Raw genomic sequence first — 18,944 nt, 5'->3', positions numbered from 1 at the left:
CAAATTCTGCCTCCTCTTTTTCCTGAGCATCTAGTTCAACTCTGTACTTCCCAGCCTCCCTTGCAGTTAGGCATGCCCAAAGGAGTGATTTCAAGCTAATTGAATATAATGGAAAGTAATGTGATCTTTCCCTGGGGCAGGTTTTCAAAAAGAGTTTGCATCTCCTCTGCAGGCCTTTCCTATTTGCTGGCTAGTGATAGGTGATAATGAAGCCCTAAAGAGATGATAGAAGTGCAAGATCAAAGGAAACTGGGTGTCTGCATTTCTGCATTTAGGAGCGACCTCGATGACCAGTAATATCTACTTTGGTCTATCACATGAAAAGAAAAACTTTGTTCTTTGATTCATTTTATATTTTGTGTTACATATTACAGTAGACAATATGTTTGTTTAGCTTTTCTGGTATTTTGAAAGTTTGTTATTTGGGGTGAATTGGTTGTCATTCTAATTAATTTATAATTTATGCATACCCATATTGTTCTGTTTCTTTAAGTTGTATCTATTTGCTCTCTATTATGAGCAATGATAAAATTAGCATTTTTTTTCTTCTTCCTTCTCTTGTATCACATAATATTTTTCAATAGTATTATGTATTTTCCTTTGGCTATTACATTTGCTTTATTTTTCTCGTACCACATTTTATTGACTGGAAAATGCCCATTTTTTTCACACAGTATCTCTAAAACTGAAATGTGTTTTACAGTCAAGGATAAGTTACAACTAAACTGGAGGTGTGTTTTTCTTACTCAGTGGTAGATCTTAAAATAGAACATTTTACAATTGAGAGCGACTCATATATGATTTGAACTATATGAAATTTCTGATATTCAACTGTTTAGGGATTACAAATTGGCAATTCCAGGTAGTTCGACCTAATATATTTTTCCAACTTTAAATAAAAATTTGACTCTCAGTTATTACAAATGAAAGCATTTTCAGATGCAGGTTTTCCCACCTTCTTTCATCCTTCCTCTCTCAATGATTTTAAGGGAAATATTTCTTTCTGTTTTATGACAAATGAGATGTACACTCTATACCATCACTTTACTTCTCACATTTGTTTTCATCCTTGTTCTAGAGTTAGATACATTCAGTGCTCACATCCAGTGGTTTTGCTGCAGTTCCCCCAGGTGACTCCTGGTTGACCTACCAAACAGCTCCACAGCTGTTTCTTCTTCTATTGTCACAGACACTCCTTCCTTCAAGCACTGCACCTCTCTGTTTGCCGTCCCCCACCCCTTCTCCTCAGGGACACATTGAGTCCAGAAAGCCTTCTGCCTCCAGCCCTGCTCTCCCAGGTTTCAGCAACAGTGTTAAAACAAAGGATAAATCTTGTGCCACCTAAGAAAGTGTGTATTTGCTTCCATTTTCTAAAAACTGCTTTTCCCTTGCCCCTTTCTGTGCTTCTTCCCTTTAATTCCTCCTTCAAGGCTTCCACAGGATCTCAGATGCTTGTAGCAACTTCTACATATATTTTGGAATATGTGCATTTTTTTCTGTCTCCTGGTTTAATTGAAAATGAAATCTGCAGGCTTTTGTTCCTTTGTTTTTCATCGTTCTTATTGATATTTTTATGATTTGCAAAAGAGTGAAAATGCTGATTTCTATAGCCACCTTCACACTGGAAGGCAACTTTGTTTATGTCCAAGCAGTTCCATATTTGCAGATGTGATGATCCAAATGTAAAAGAAAGCTTTATGATTTAGAAGTAAACTGAGTTCGCTAGGTCCTAATAAATGTAGTTTGGGACAGCAATTCACTTCTAATCAATCTCAAACCTTTACGTGTAGAAAGTCAGTTCTATGTCATGTGGATATGTATAACTTGGTGCAACATTTGAAAATTAAAATAGTTAGTTATTCTCCTTGGTATTATTTATTACTTAAGTAAGCAAATCCAATATACTGTTACTTTAAGGGGGGGGGGGGGGAAGTAGTAGTAGTAGAAAAAGGCACATGTATTTTTTCATATGTTCAGTAAGTCCCTCAATTGAAATGCCATCTTAGCTCTTGTAAAAGAGGATGCATGCATGCCTATTTGTACTGATTTCTTTCTTTAATCCATCATTTAGCACCTGAAACAATATACTTGCAGTTGATGTAAAGAATATTATCTGTATATTTGTTTTTCTTAAATTGCTAATACTCAACTTGAGATATTCTGAGAAGAATATACCCACTTTTCTATTAAATATGGATCAATATTACTCAAGGTTAAGAGCATATCAATCAATGCAGAAATAAAATCCTTAAAAACTCCCTATGGCATTAATCTTTCCATCATTTAATATGTTCCTGGGAAATGATCCACAAACAGTAAAATTAAAATGAACCACACAAATTTGAGAGACCCTGATTTAAAAAAAATAATTTTATTCAATTCTACGTTCGAAGAATTATTTTGCTTAGTAAAATGTAGAAATATTGGCTCATTCTTCAAATCCATGGTCTAAACTATTAAACGTTCTTTGTTATTATGCTTTCACAATTTATTACCATTACTTAAATATGTGATATTTATATTGGTAATACACTGTAGATTTTAAGAGAAATTCCCAATACTCTGAAAAACAGATTAAAATAAATATACTAGTGAGTGCATGGGTGTTTCTTCTCAGAAGCTAGTTTTTGTTGCTTTTCACATAATAATGCAACTACTTGACCAAAGCATAGTTATCATTTCAGGGGAGCATACATCTTCAGGAGGAGTACATAAAGATTAGTGAGGAAAGAAGGCCCACCTGAGCAGTTAGGGAGGTTTCTAAAATTAATTCATGGATGATAAAAGTCATATTCAAACTGCACATTCTGTTATTGCTCTAGCCCAGGGGTGACAAAGAAGTGCTTTGCATGATACCAATTTCCCTTTCCACGGCCCTGGCAGACATTGCTAATTGATGACAGCAGTCCTTCTGTGTTTGAATGTGATCTCAGAACCTTTTTTCAACATGGCACTACAAGTAGCCACTTTCAAGCAATCAGACTTGAGCTCATTTGGGACCCATTCCTCAATCCCATCTGGTATAGAGTGGACCACACCCTACTTCCTTTAGAAAGACAAACTTCAGAGCCTTGTTAGACTTATTTAGGTCTAAGAACTTTAAAACAGATGAGCTTTTGGATACACTAGTCCTTGAGCTCTTAAATCTGGGTTGACTTCAGTTAATCAAAACCATGGTTGGGTGCAAGAGAGACTGTAGAACACTGCTGCCTTAGAGTTGGGCCAAGCGTTTAGATGGGGTTTGGGACTACAAGGTACTAGGTCGGAAGGGAAGATCTTCCATTTGTGTCACATCTAAGAAGTTCATCCCTGAGGTGTTTCTGGGTTATTGTAGCCTGCTGCTATCCCTGTTGAAGTGGCTCTGTGACTAGAAGAGCACTTCTGAAGAGACTGGACATTCCAAGACTACAGGTGCATTGTGGAGCCATGAAAACTGGAAAATGTGTTCTGGTCACGAAGTGGGAAAAACTACTCAGCATATTTGGATTCAAATCCTTCCGCTACTATGTGTGAATTTTAATAACTTTTCTCAGTTTTGGTCTTCTCATCTATAAATGGGTGATAAAATCTTCCTCAGAGCCTTTCTATCAGGATTATTTGAAATAACAGATGCCAAAATGTCTGGTGAATAGCAAACCCCCTCAACATGTTTTAGTTTTCTTTCATGTTTTCATTTTGGTTGAAGAGTGAGAAGAAACCACAACTTCCCATTATGTTTCCATCCAGGAATTTCCAATCTAGCCCTCTTCAAAATGTCTGAACATGTGACCAAATGACATAAAATAACAGTAAATAATAATAGTTAGCACTTATTGAGCATTCACTATGTGCCAGGGGAAAAATGTATTTAATCCTCATAATAGCCCTAAAACTTGGGTAGATTTATTATCTTCATTTTACCGATGAGGGCAATAAGGAGAAAGAAAGGAGGAATACACTTTTCATAATCTTAGGACTCGTAAGTGGCAAAGACATGATTTGAATCCAGAAAATCCGTCTCCTCGAGCTTAATCACTTTAATTCTTAATCACTACACATAGCTGGTTTCTTATTTCCTACTCCTTACTTAATCACTACTCCTTACTTCACAAACTAAAAATCTTTAACTTCGTTGTTTCTACACAAAAATGTCCTGATTTTGTTTTGAGGAACAATTAATGACGTGAAAATTTGTATTCCCTGTAAAGAAAGGATTCCCCCCTATGATTATGACTTTGTTACTAAGACTGTCACTATTGCTATTGCTATTGCTGCTACTTACACTATTGCAATATAACCAAGGCCAACAGGAAGATCTGGACCAAAATACCTCACCAGAGACCAGGTTCATTTCTGCCTTTAGAATCAAGGCAGGTGTTATGGAGACTAAGACATTTGACCTGAACCTCAGAATTATTTATTTCACTTTATCTTTAGTGGCTAATAATATTCACTTAGAAGTGGAAAAAGAGGGAAATAGTTGATTATAAAAATCTGCTCTATGGGCGGCCGGATGGCTCAGTTAGTTAGAATGTGAGCTCTTAACAACAGGGTTGCTGGTTCAATTCCCGCATGGGATGGTGGGCTGCACCCCTGCACCTAAGATTGAAAATAGCGAATGGCCTTGGAGCTGAGCTGCACCCTCCACAACTAGATTGAAGGACAATGACTTGGAGCTGATGGGCCCTGGAGAAACACACTGTTCCCCAATATTCCCCAATTGAAAAAAAATCTGCTCTACTATGTTTGGAACAAAGATTGTTAAGCGTCATGCTTACAAAAAAAAAAAAAAGGAACTGTGTCATAATTTAGTAGCTTGTAGGTTGCCTGATTCTGCTTGTTCTCCAATTACAGCAAGTGAAAGTCAAAGACAAAAATTTCCTTGCCTAAGAGACATTGAAAATAAAACATCTCATTCACAAAAATCTTTTGTCTATCCTTCTTTCTGTCCAATACTAACAAGAGTATGGTCCCCATTATGCCCAAATGGTTAGATTCTCTCTCTGTTTTATTCTCAGTGAAAATAAAAGAAAAGCAAAAACTATAACTTCTATGAATATTTTAAGAGTACCTCCATAATTCTGGAAACAGATGTTTTTGGACTTACACCCATGCTTTTTTACTCTCAATACCTCAAATTATGGTGGGACTCTTTCATAATCCTATTTTTTCCATTTCCTGAAATACAGGGCTTGCACTTCTTTTGCTTATGTCTTTTGCATTAAAGCTAGAGTTATAGTTTTTGTTTTAAAGCTAGAGTTACAGCACTGGGGGGAAAAAACAGCAGAGAAATGTTTCCCTGTTACAATACAAATAATATGGCCCAGCTGAGTTCACCAGAACAAGTTCTGCGTTTGATATCCTTCGTGTGAATGTGAGCCTCATAATAGCTACATATTGTCATTCCCATTCCATGGAGCATTTCATTCGTACCCTACCCAGCCTCTCCCGCATGAAAATCTCATGACCTCCTGTGCATGAACCTATTGTTCATTTGTTTTAGTTTGTCTTAAAGGCAAAACTTGTTGAACATTGCAGTACATTGAGATGTTAAGATACCTGTTATGTTCTGATGTTCTGAGGTGAACAATCTGTGGAAATATTTCTCTTTTTCGTTGAACAGAAAATAAATCACCCTTGTCAGAAAAATATTGTTCTAGTTGTTCTACCTCCTTTTAGTCGGTATCTACTCACTTGATAGAAGGGTGAACTACTCTTAATAATTCTACTCCGGCTTTCACTGCTGCCTTTGATAGTCTGCTGCTGCTGCTCCCGCATTAGGACCATAATCAATAGCTGCATGGAATTACAATTAAATCGTTTAATGGATTTCTGGTTGAGTTCATTTAGGTCACTAGGTTTCCACTCCTGCTAGCAGTCAGCACAATTTTATACCCCTCTATTGTCATAACAATACATGTTTCCCCCTCGCTGCTATACTATGGCATGTCATACCAGGAGCCAGTTTTGCTGTGCTTTCTGGAACTATGCAAAGAAGTTTGATATTAACTGTGATCAAAGACACCCACAGACACGCTGAGGAAGAATATATCGTTTTCTTCCTCCAGACAGAGCTATTCTCAGAAACCACTATTAACCTACGGGCATCAGTGTACTTGTAGGCATGGTCTCCCTCGACGTAAGCCTGTACAGTAAGACTGTACGTATAAAGGAGAAGCACTGTGAAGACCTGCGCCTCAATGGAGTGCTGTCTAAGCCTCAGTGTTGCACAGCACATGTCTGCTGACATATTCAGCATGCAGGACTGGCCAGGATAGAAGTGAGTCCCATACTATGCCTAATCACATACAGAAGCAAATTCACACTGAAGGTTCATCATTCCTTCTTATGTGGTCATTAAATTTTATATGTTCAAAGGAAACTTTATGTTCATGAAAGGGCAGTTTTAATTCCTTATTTTTCAGACTATTCTTGTAAGTAATTTGACCTAAAGGGAAAAGAATCAATTAAATGGTAACTTTTAACCTCAAGAGCTGATCTCTGACCTATTTGCAAAGCTATCTCACAAGGGTTCCCCTGTCATCTTGTGAAAACCTTCTTTCATAAAGCCTAGAAGACATAAAATAGGCATGTGTGTGAGCCCCAGATGAACCCTAGCTGGCTAACAGACAACCCACAGCCTTGGACCCTGTCCCACTTCTCCTCACGAAATTTGCCCATCAGCACCTGTCTTGACCTGCGACCTCTGCCACTGCCGCAGGGTGACCAAGAAGCTCTCCCTCTCAGACTGTCCAGAGATGAAGACCATTCCACCCTCCCAGATATAGGTAGGAAGGAAAAGGACTAAGAATAGCCAGTATCCATCAGCTCATTCAATAAATCAGTGGTTCTCAACTAAGGGCATTTGGCCTCCTCCCAGCCACCCACCACCACATGAAAGGGGTCATTTAGCACTAACCGGAGACATGTTCGGTTGTCATAACTAGGGTGCTGCCACTGGCATGTAGCAATGCTGCTGAACATCCTATGCGCACGACAGCACATAACAAAGAATTAATCCAGCCACATGTCACAGTGCCGAGGTTGAGACGCTTTGCCATATGGCTTACCCAGCACATAACTACTTTGTGCCAGGCACTGGACGGTGCAGGGTTACCCTCAGGCAAAACTGTGAAGCAGCCTCACGTTTACTTTTTTAGCAGCTTCAGGGGCACTCTGATAACCTCATCCCACAGATACCCAGCCACCATCATTCTGAATGTCTTCTTCCACAATAACCCAAAGAATGGCATATTTTATCCTATGGTCCATTTTCTCTGAACTCATTTTCTTAGTTCTGGAGACAGCTAGGAAGTCTAATCTTTTAAATATTTCTGTATCATTACATTAAACAGTATTTATAAAATTGTGAGAATTTGATGGAGAAATGCTAAAGACAAAGATTCTAGTAGATATACATTCAGATGTTTAATACCCAGTTTAATTCACACACACACACACACACACACACACACGTTTCTGTGCAAATAATCCATAGTTAACATAAGTCCTTGAAGAGTACAAAATTCTGGTATTAGGGAGAGAAGATAATATTTTCTCTTTGCTAATGGCTTGGATACAATATATTCCCAAAGTTGCTGTTTCTTAATTCTTAATGAAAACTCCAACAACTCTGCTTAGGCCTCTTAGCCTACTAAACAATCTTGATAAATTGTCAATGACCAAGAGGTCTGCTATATAGTTGCTCTCAAGTAAAAGTATGTTTAATTAGCTGATTTCAAATAGAGCCAATTTGAACTAGGAAAAAATAAAGATCGTTCTCTTAGTACATATCCTGTAGGGCCTCCCTCGACAATCTCTTCCGCACTGAGCCTCAAATGCCATCTAAATTCCACTAACTTCCAAATGTATACCTTCTGGCCAGACTATATCCCTGGTCTCCAGAACAATCTACATATTGTCAATTCAATCCCACCATGTAGTTGGCTTACAATCAGTTCAAACTCAACAAATCTAAAACTGAATGCATGATCTCTGCCCTTTAATCCTGGCCATTTAAAAGGGGATAAGCCTGGTCCATTTGTCATGTCTTACACTTTATCCTATCTCAGTGAATTTTATCCATTTATTTACTTGTATAAACCAACAATCTGGTTATTGTTCCTGGGACTTTTCCTTCCCCTTGCCCCATACAGCAAATCTTATCAGCAACTCCTATGAATTCTCCTTTTGTTAATACCTTTCATACTCTCCCACTTGTCAACTGCCTCACCTAACACTGTGCAAAGACACACACCATCATCTCTTCACTGTGCTGATCTCCCCAGGCCACTGTGGCTTCCCAGGACTCATAGAGAAAGGCCACGCCCTGTCTCCTGTCTCTGTCTCCAGCATGGCCAGCTGCTGCAATCCCCCTTGCTTTTTATGCCCAACACCTCAGACTGGCTTTTCTCAAACGGACCACACTTTTGCTGGTCATGTGGAATTTGGTACCTCATACTGCCTTTTGAAATGTTCTCTACTCATCCCTTTAACTAGTAGTTTATATTCATGATTCAGATTTCAACCAAAGTGTCATTTTCTTAAGTGAGGCTTCCCTGACTCTTGCCCATCACCCACTAATACCTCAGATTAGCTCAGGTTACTCAACTTGCTCTTAGAACAATGTCGGCTTTTATCATATCATTTTATTGCAAAGGATAAATTACTGTTCTAGTAAAGTTTCTTACACTAAATACCAAACAACATTCTGTTCTTTGTTCCAGTTGTACAGAAAATAATAAATATCTACTCGTTGAAAAAAAAAAGAAAGAAAGAAAGTATATGATTTAGGTATAATATATTTATACCACAGATTCAAATATTTTGTGAAAAAAATACAAAGACAAGCGCAAAAAGTTATTCATTGCCTCCATTCATTCTTTTCTCTGAAAATTCCATATTAATTGTCATGCTGTATAGTCAAATTTTATTATTTATTTGTGGGACATTATAACTCAGGGATTCATAAATCAAAATGCATACATATATACACATTGTGGCAAGTCCTATAACGGACATAAATTAAGAAATGAAATGTAGGAAATTACAAGAAGGGTTAATTTCAGATGAGGTATCCAAAGAGTTCTTTGAGGCAGATGATGCTTACCGGTGAGAGCTAAAGGATAAGAAGCAGGTAGAAGTAAACACTGGGCAATACTACAGTAGCTAATACTAATAGCTATCTCTTTTTGAACACTTAGGATGGGCACTCTTCTGAACATTTTACATTTAGTCCTCAGAGCAACTCTGTGATATTTCAAAGCTGTTATTGGCCTCATTCCTCATAAAGATGAGCAAATGAATTTAGGCACAGATTGCTTAAGTGATTTGCCCAAAGCCACCCAGCTGACGAGTAGTATGGTCAGAATGCAAAGCCCAGCTACAGAGGGTAGGCATGTAAGCATCATACTGTTCTCCCTTTATTTCAATGATATAGGAAAGAAGTCTGTGTGTTGTAAGAAAGTTGGATGATCTTTAATGAAGGAACAGAATCAAAATCTGAAATGAGAGAAATAAATTGAGACATTTTTTGCATGATTTTATAGACCATGCAACAAGTTCGGATTTTTTTCTAAGTGCATTGGGAAATCACTGAGGGATTTTAAATGATACAATATAGCTTTATAATTTGTGCTTTAAATCTCATTCTTCATGCTTCTGTGTAGAGAATAGAATTAAAGGAAAAGAGAAGGAACAGTGGCCAACTGGGGGTAATTTCTGTAATTCGGGGAGATGGATGAGGGTGGCCCCAACAAGGTGGAAACAGATGAAAACTGGAAAGAAGCAGATGATTTCAAGGTATATTTTTGAGAGTAAACCTGACAGGATTTGCTGACAAATTGAAAGAATGGGATGAAATAAGAAGAGTCCATCATGACTTGTAGAATTTTAGTTTGAATAAGTGACTAAATAGAGTTTCCATTTACAGGAAGAGACTGGTAAGGACACTTTGGCTGATAAAATCAAAACTTCTCTTTTGCAATCCTTGTTTAGTTTGCATGTCTGTGAGACATCTAAAAAGAGGTATCAAGTAGGCATTTCTTATGCAATTCCAGAGCTGAGAAAAGATCTCCTGGTTGGATCTGCAAAGTGAGGACAGGGGAGAGAAAAAAGAAAGGCCCAGGTGGAAGATTTTGATGTGAATTGAAAGGAAGGGACCAAAAAAAGATTTAGAAAATATACTACACGTAGGAAGAAAACCAGGAAAGTGCAAGGAAAGGAGCATGTTTAAGGAAGTAGGAAGTGACCTATTGTGTCAATATTATACCAATCTGAGTAAGATGAGGAAAGATAAGTGTCTATTGGACTTGGCAACATTTAGTGGAAGGTTGTAGTCAAAAGCAGATTAGCGGGTCAGAGATTAAGTGCGAACCAAGGAAGAGAGAAGAAGTATACGCAACCCTTCCAACTGAGACAATTGTCAGAGCCCCTGGTGTACGTTTTTCCACAGCCTTCAAGCTCTAGAAACCATTTTTTCTAGAAACAAATGCAGAAAGTCTTTCCGTACTAAGAAAATGGAACGCATTAGCCAACTAGCCAACACCAATCTGATTTCTATGTAGTAAGGATTGAATAAGAAAACTTATTTAAAATAAATTAGCAAAAATCAAGAAAAATGTGGTGTTCTTTTGATCATTTTTACTGGTCCAGTATATAATACAGTACAAAACAGGACAGATAGCAATCAAACCTAGTAATGGTATACATAGGTATTCGATCATCTCACCAATGTTTACTTCTTACTTTGTTCTGGGGATTAGAGTGAACATTAGGATTCAAAGACACAGAGGTGAACAAAAAACAAGTGCTGTTCACAAAGAGCTAACAGTTTGGGGGTGGAGGGAGACAAAAATCATTCATTATGGGAAATTTAATTTCATATTAGAATCATAATGTAAAATCGGATACAGCAAAATGACAATCTAAAAAGTGCATTATGGCATACCTCTAATTTGATATTTGGGCCCATCCTTTGAGACTTTCGAAGTTGTCAGTCATCTGAAATAGGACCATTTCTAAGGCTATTTTGAACAATGAGGTGAATTATGCTAGCAGTATGCCTGCTATATTTTAAATAATTACAGTTTTTAGACAGAGGTATTGCTCTATACATAATTATGGCATTTTAGAACATTCATTTTCTTGATAGCTAAAAATATATGCACACAAATTTGTATCTTTGCATACCCAGATTTACTTAAGCTTCTAGAACAAAAAAAGGATTAAAGCACATCAATAAATGAAAAAAATTTAAATTCTGTTAAGTAGAAAAGAGGCATTTTGCTTCATGGAATAAGTATTATTAAGTATTATCCAAATACCTATCATTTGCACAAACTACATCTTATACATTATCTATACAATTTTTCAAATATGCATGTGTTTATGTCCTAAATAAGAATCCTCACGAATTATGTTTCTTTTTAGAAAACTACAACTGTTCTAAAGCATGAGCAGTCATAGCTAAATTCTACATCATTTACAAACATCTTTTTCTATCACTCATTTAAAATTACCCACCCTATTCAAAACAATGAAGAAACAGCTTTAGAGAACAGCTTTAGAGAACATCGTGGAGAACAGCGGAGTAAAGAGGTGGTGCATTTCTATGCAGTGAAATTTAATAGAGCAAATTCTGAAAGTGTAAGATAACTAGAAAAAACCCAAATGTCTATCAACAGAAAAACAGAATAACAAATCGTGTCATATCCACACCATGGAATAATAATCAGCAATAAAAAAGAGCAAACTATGGATACAGACCATATTTCTCCTGCTGCAAGGATGTCAAGAATGTTGCGTAAGTATATACTGTAAGATTTCATTTGCATAAAGTTTCAGATCCGCTAAAACTAATCTATGGTGACAGAAATAAATGGTTGCACCTAGTGGTAGTCAGATGATTGATAGAAAGGTCCTGAGTAAACTTCTTGGGATGGCAAAAGTTTATATTTTATAGAAATAAATGTGATTGTCAAACTTATCAACTTGGAATGTTTCAGATCCATACATTTTTTCTATATAAATTATTCATAAAATTTTTAAAGTATTAAAGTTACTTTTTCAGTAATCTAAAAAAGAACGTTTGAGATAGATTGCTAAAAGGCAAAGGTGCCCATACTTAACAAAAATTCCTCTTTAGAATTGGTAAATAATTATTAGAATTTGTGAAATAATTATTTAGAATTTGTGAATAATTATCTTCTGAAATTCTTTTATTGAATTTATTATTATTATCTTTCTATAATTAAGAGAACAAGAATTACTGAGGATTCAGTAAATATCACATCAAGTTGCAGTCCTTCTACTGATGGAGGTATTGAGTATTCTTTTTCAGAGCAATCAACTGATACCTTGATATTTCTTTAAGGGATGCAACATTCCCTCACTTGAAAAAAAAATCCTGCATCAACAGTTTTGGATAAAATGAAGAACCCTGTTTCTCATTTTGACTTTTTCAGTTCTTTTCATGGAACACTTAACTCAATTAAAGTTGTTGACATGCCACAGTCCAATTTTTAATGTCATGATGCAACGATTGACCTTTTTTACTCCAGGGTGTTCTTTTATTAATCATGTTTATATGGTGCATGTCGGCTCCAGACACCAATGACAGGGCCTTTGTGATTGACTGTTAATTAATTGATTTCACCAGAAACATCGCTCAGTACAGCGGACATGGAATGTTGAAACAAACACTAGGATTCAATGTTTTAAAATTCAGATGTGTTGTGCTCATTAAAAATTCAATAATAATAGGTGACTCTTATTAAATTATCACCCACTGGATATGAGATTAATAAATGAAAGAGATGAAGGGAGCTGGACCCCTCTGTGTGACTAGAGAACTGTCTGAATGGAGAGTTCCAGGAAAACATTTTTTCCCATGAAACCTCCCAAATTGGAGGCACAAGGCAAACGGTAAGTAGTAGTATGATAAAATAGCCAGTTCAGTTTCATTTAAAATATCTTCAAAGAATTTTCAAGTATTTTATTTAAAAAGATGTGCATATAGTATAGTATGTGCAGGAGGGTTATCATAATTTTTTCGTCTACAAAGACATTAACACACCATGAATGGAGATTGACATTATGCCCCACACCAATTTGCTCATCTTCTCACCAGGACAGCAAGTCAATTGTGCAAGTCCCCTGATGGGAAGAGCAGACTTTAGAGGGCCTGATATATGCTGTTTAAGTTATACATTACAGAGCTTTGAGAAAAAGCTGGAAACTGGAGTTTGAGCTATATAACAGATAAAAAGAAAGATCACTGTCATAGTCCAGTTTACTTTGTAAATAATACTGAATTTCCTGGGTGAATTTATTGTTACCACTGAACTTACATTTTTAAAGTAGCTAGAATTTGCTTCCTTGTGAAGCTTTAACCATAAACATAAGTCCAACCCATTATAACATGTAAAAAGGTAGTTGTTAGCTAAACAGTAGATCTCATTACACAGAACATGGTTCTTTATCTCTGTCTTGCTATTATTGTTTACCTCAACTTTGTCTGATTTAAAAATTACTTTTTTTTTAATGCAAAGCCCTAGCGTCCATGATATAGGCACTCATTATTTCTACATAATAATGCTGATGTGTATGAAAATAATAGAAATCCATGGTAGGCAACCAAAGGTAACTAAACTTGGGGCAGCCAGATGGCTCAGTTGCATGAGCTTTAGATGGTAAGGCTGCCGGTTTGATTCCCACATGAGCCAGTGAGCTATGCCCAACACAACTAGACTGAAGATAATGAGTTGTCACTGAACTTCCAGAGGAGTGGCCGGGTGGCTCAGTTAGATAGAGCCCGAGCTCTTGGCAGCAGGGTTGCCAGTTTGATTCTTGCATGGGATGGGATGGTAGGCTGCACCCCCTGCAACTAAAGATTGAAAATGGCGACTTGTCTTTAGAGCTGAGTTGCGCCCTCTACAACTAGATTGAAGGACAATGACTTGGAGCTGATGGGCCCTGGAGAAGCATACTGTTCCCAATATTCCCCAATAAATTTTTTTTTTTAAATCTTAAAAAAGAAAAAAACAAAACAAAATTAACTAAACTTGTAAATTGATATACTTTTTTCAAATATTATGTTCCTATCACCTTACTCAACTGCATTAAAACAACAAAAACAGCTCAACTTATTGTTTATCTCAGGTTTAGTATATTAGATTGCTGTCATATCAATACAGTGTATTATGTTAGAGATTATTGTTTCTGCATGGAATAGCAGTCTCACTAGTCATAGAACAAAATCTAATTTTTATGGATTAAGTCAAGATCAATATCATGATGTAGAAAAAATGATTTTTCTGAATATTTAAAGAGTCTCCAAAAACACTACAAGAACACTACTAGAAAAGACACTGAAGAATACATCTATTATCTTCAAGGAATTAATTTAAATATGAGAAGAAAATCAATTTATTTCACAGAAGAAAAAGAAAATATTCGTAGATGCCACTAAGGGATGGAATCTATTGTGTTCCAAGGATCATGTATGAAAATATATAGAGAGGTTTTATTTTTACTTTTGAGAAACAGTGAAGATAGATGGAAAGACAAAATTTGCAGCTTTAAAAATTAGATAAACTTGGGGGAGATATTTAGAGTGGGAAAAAGAATATGATAAAAAAGCATAATTATGTGCCTGTATTAGAAAGATATAGACCAAGGAAAAGACTGCTACATTTTCTTGCAGTAGATATCAGACAAGTGATAATCATAATTTGAACTTTCAAGAAATTCAAATTTAAATTAGGATTGAAAAAACAGCCAAATAGGCAGAAAGAAGAGCAAACATTACTGGAAGAGGGAATGAGCACGTACTGTGAAAGAGCTTTGTAAGTGCTAAAAGCTTATGCAAAGTTGAAAGTTTACGATTATTGAACTATGAGTGATGATATAGCAAAGTAGAACAGTGTGAGTTAAAGAGATCTGAGGTGAGAGGAAGCAATTGATGTATTTGAATAGATAAGGTAGGACCAGTCACACAAGGAAAAACAGATACATTTGATCAAAAAATCTTTATAAAGGGGCCAGCCCCGTGGCTCAGGCAGTTGGAGCTCTCTGCTCCTAACTCTGAAGGCTGCCAGTTCGATTCCCACATGGGCCAGTGGGCTCTCAACCACAAGGTTGCCAGTTCAATTCCTCGAGTCCCGCAAAGGATGGTGGGCTCTGCCCCTTGCAACTAAAATTGAACACGGCGCCTTGAGCTGAGCTGCCTCCCCGATGGCTCAGTTGGTTGGAATGTGTCCTCTCAACCACAAGGTTGCCGGTTCGACTCCCGCAAGGGATGGTGGGCTGTGCTCCCTGCAACTAGCAACAGCAACTGGACCTGGAGCTGAGCTGCGCCCTCCACAACAAGACTGAAAGGACAACAACTTGAAGCTGAATGGTACCCTCCACAACTAAGATTGAAAGGACAACAACTTGACTTGGAAAAATGTCCTGGAAGTATACACTGTTCCCCCAATAAAGTCCTGTTGCCCTTCCCAACAAAATCTTTAAAAAACAAATCTTCATAAAGCATTAGGAAGCTTTTGCAGAGTCCAAGTAGGAAGAAAAATCATAAAAGGGGTGCTTTATTTATATCTACCTATCAGCTGTGTACAAGATGGATTGTAGTGACAATGCTTTAGAGGCACGGGCATTAGGCCTCCAAGTTATGAAGTTACGAAGCTATGGCAGCATTTGTTTGAGATCCTAAGAAATGGGAATAATCTGGTTCTGTTCAACTTTTGTCAGGCACCAAGTGTGGTCTAGGCACTGGGCTGGGCTCTAGGAGTGGAAGGATGGCTGGGCTACGTCCATTGAGGACTTTATAGAATGACGAACATAATTCTCCTACAACTTCACAAGTGCAGTGAGGCGTTGTGAATATGTTCTTATGGAGATACTTTAAAAAAAAAAAAAAGGCACTTAGACCGACCTAAATGAGAAAAGGAAGGTCTCTTGCGTAGGCTATGCTTGAACTTAGTCTTAAAGGTTGAGTGAGAGTTACTAATGGCTGAAAGAAGGGGTCAGTTTGGAGGAAGAAGACTGATATGATACGGAGAACAAAAAGTGTTTTGGGTCATATTATGGCCTTTGGTATAAATTCCATAGATGAAATAAAGCCCTTCTGAGGGTAAGAGTGTTACAGTAATATTTGTGTTTTAGAACCATCTCTCTAAGGCATGAATTGAGTCAAGGTGAGATTGGAAACAAGGAACTTACCTAGTTCGGATACTTTTATAATAATCATGATCCAAAAGCGATGTTAACCTGTGCAGCAACAGCAGTAATGAAAAAATAAAGACTCTACAAATATTTGAGAGATCAAATGGAAAGGATTGTGGGGTTTTGTGGGGTTGACTGGATAAGAAAAATGAAGCAGGAACTATCTAGGATGATTGCTGACACTGTTTTTGTTAGCTAGCTCACTGGGCAGCACGTCAGTAACTGTCATTTGGCATTTTAGAGGATGATTCTAGAAGGAGAAGGACAATGGATTCTGTTTTGAACATGGTTCACCTGAGATATTAGTGAAACTGAAAGAGATAGATAGAGCAGGCTGTATAAATCTGAACATCAGCAGAGTAGGCAAGACAAGATACATAGGTTTGGGAGTCATTACCATTTTAGGCAATTATAGATGAGTGAGAATGAGATTTCTAAGGAAAGGAAGGTTGATTGAGAGCAATGCAAGGAAGGCAAAATTCTGGGAACAGCAGTTAAGGGATACGAGAGAGAAGGGGATATGAGGAAAGAGACACGGAAGAAACTGGCAACGTTGTGAGAAGAAAACTGATAGGAAGTGATAAGATAGAAGCCAAAAAAGTAGAACCTACAGACTAGCAGAGAAGCCTTGTGGCTCGTGGTTAAGATAAAATGGTGACTGATGTCATTTAGAGATGATATTAAAATCCTGAGTTGTAATTCCTCACAAGTACTTCAGTCCAGGGAGCTGGTACAAATATGCTACCATTTGTAGAGAGAGCATTTGAGGTAGATGAGCCTAAGAGACATTTTATGGGTGTGAGTTTTTTGCCAGTCCTCGTTTGCTATCCTGCCAATCGATGTGAGTCTACAAAACACTATATAGTTTGCAACTCAATTGCATTAAAACTCAACTCCATCCCTATGTTCAAGGACTGTTAGGCTCAATCAAGGAACTCTTAACAGTTGGTAGACTTCACAAATCAGAAGGAACAAGACAATTTCCATGAAGGACTGTGATTCTTACAGTTGTTTCCTCTCCTTATTTTATAATGGTACCATTCGTTAGACTTCCAGACACTACATAAAGTGAAACCATTCACTCAGGCTGACATTTATACAGGCTAATCAAATGGCAGTGAGATATAGCAAATAACTAACTGTATCACAGGGAACAGGTTGGAAAAAAAAAAAAAAACATAGTGTATCCTAAAAAGCCAACAAAGTCTTCTTGTTTGTTTGTTTGTTTTTCCTCAGCAATAAGACAAATTTGGAGAAAGGTAATGGCGCAGGTGATTCAATGCCTACTGAAGTACATGCTGAAAACCTCCTCCCTCATTACCATATGTAAAACATCCTAAAGCAAACACCAGTTTATCAGTGACAGGTCCCCCTCCATTCACACCATTATGCAAAAGCCACTGAGCCACAATTTCCCACATTTTACAAAATTGAGGAGAGGAGGATGTCTTTGAAACAGCCATACTGAAGAGGACATGGGAGGCAGGAGAATGCAATACCAAGGAAGAGGCTGCCTTCAATATCAGCTTTCTCTTCAGTGTGTTTCAATGTAAGGAAAAGACAGGCCACATGTGTATGACCTATACGGAAACCTTCTGGTGGCCTTACATGGTTCATAAGTTATTCTAAGAATACCCCTAGGGCATTGACCTTTTTTGTGTGTGTTTTGTTGTTGTTTTTTTCAAAAGCAGTTAGATCTAGAGATTCATAAAACTGAAGAGATTCATGAAAAGTGAAGAAATACTAAATAATACAAAAAGGAATACCCTCAAATTCAGTGTGAAATTTGCTTTGTGGCACTATGTTCTTAAAACAAGAGAACAAAACAACCTTCTTTGGATCTTCTCTATTTCTTCCATGTCTAGCAATCAATGAAACCAAACACTAGAAGTGTCAAGTAAACTGCACAAACCACATTATTCTGTACAGTTCATGGGCGCAAGATGTTCAGTCACTTGAAAATAATACTTTGCACCTCAATAGCATCTTTAGGGTCTCGAGGGTCTCGGAGTATTTACAAACATGAATTATCCCTCCCAAACTCTGTGAATTGGCCCACATTGTAGACTGGCCATCTTCAGAGAAATTTAACAGTAGCCTGCCCCACTGCCTCGCAAGTCACTCGGGAAGGCAGAAATAAATGCGAAAATTCCGCTGCCTGTGCTCAAGACACAATATGACACTTCTGCCCTCATTTTGAATCACTGGTTCTTCAAATATTAGATGTGACCTCAAAGATAGGAAATTTGTGAAAGTAAAATGTTGAAGCTGAAAACGAAAAACAAACATGCTCCAACTATTTCATGATGCCCACACTCTTCCCATTCAAAAATACTGCTTCAGGGTTAATTTTTCTCAGATCCATAGTGTAAACATTTATTTTTCCTTATTGATGCAGGAAACCCATTTTTTATTTCTCTCTGTCTCTCTCTTACATTTCAAGTTTAAATAAAAGAAGAAGAAACTGAAATTAATGATACCCTTGGATTTTTTTTTTCCAGAAACACATGAAAGAAACTTCCAGAAAATAAAATTTCATCTGCATGCCCAAATAAATGTCAAGAAGTCCTTGTACCAAATCAGGTGCCCTCCCTTCTCTCAAAGGGTTATTTAGACCCTCATAACTAACAGTTTATACAATTTTAATACTAAAAAGACTAGCTATGAATGTCCTGTTTTATAGCAGATTGGATGCAACAAATTAGAAGGAAAGGCGGTAGGTGACTAGTAGCAGGTAAGCA

Source organism: Rhinolophus hipposideros, assembly GCF_964194185.1.
Source record: "Rhinolophus hipposideros genome assembly, chromosome: 7".
NCBI classification, from domain to species: domain Eukaryota; kingdom Metazoa; phylum Chordata; class Mammalia; order Chiroptera; family Rhinolophidae; genus Rhinolophus; species Rhinolophus hipposideros.
The sequence above is the reverse complement of the archived record's forward strand: the minus strand, read 5'-3'. Positions refer to the sequence as shown.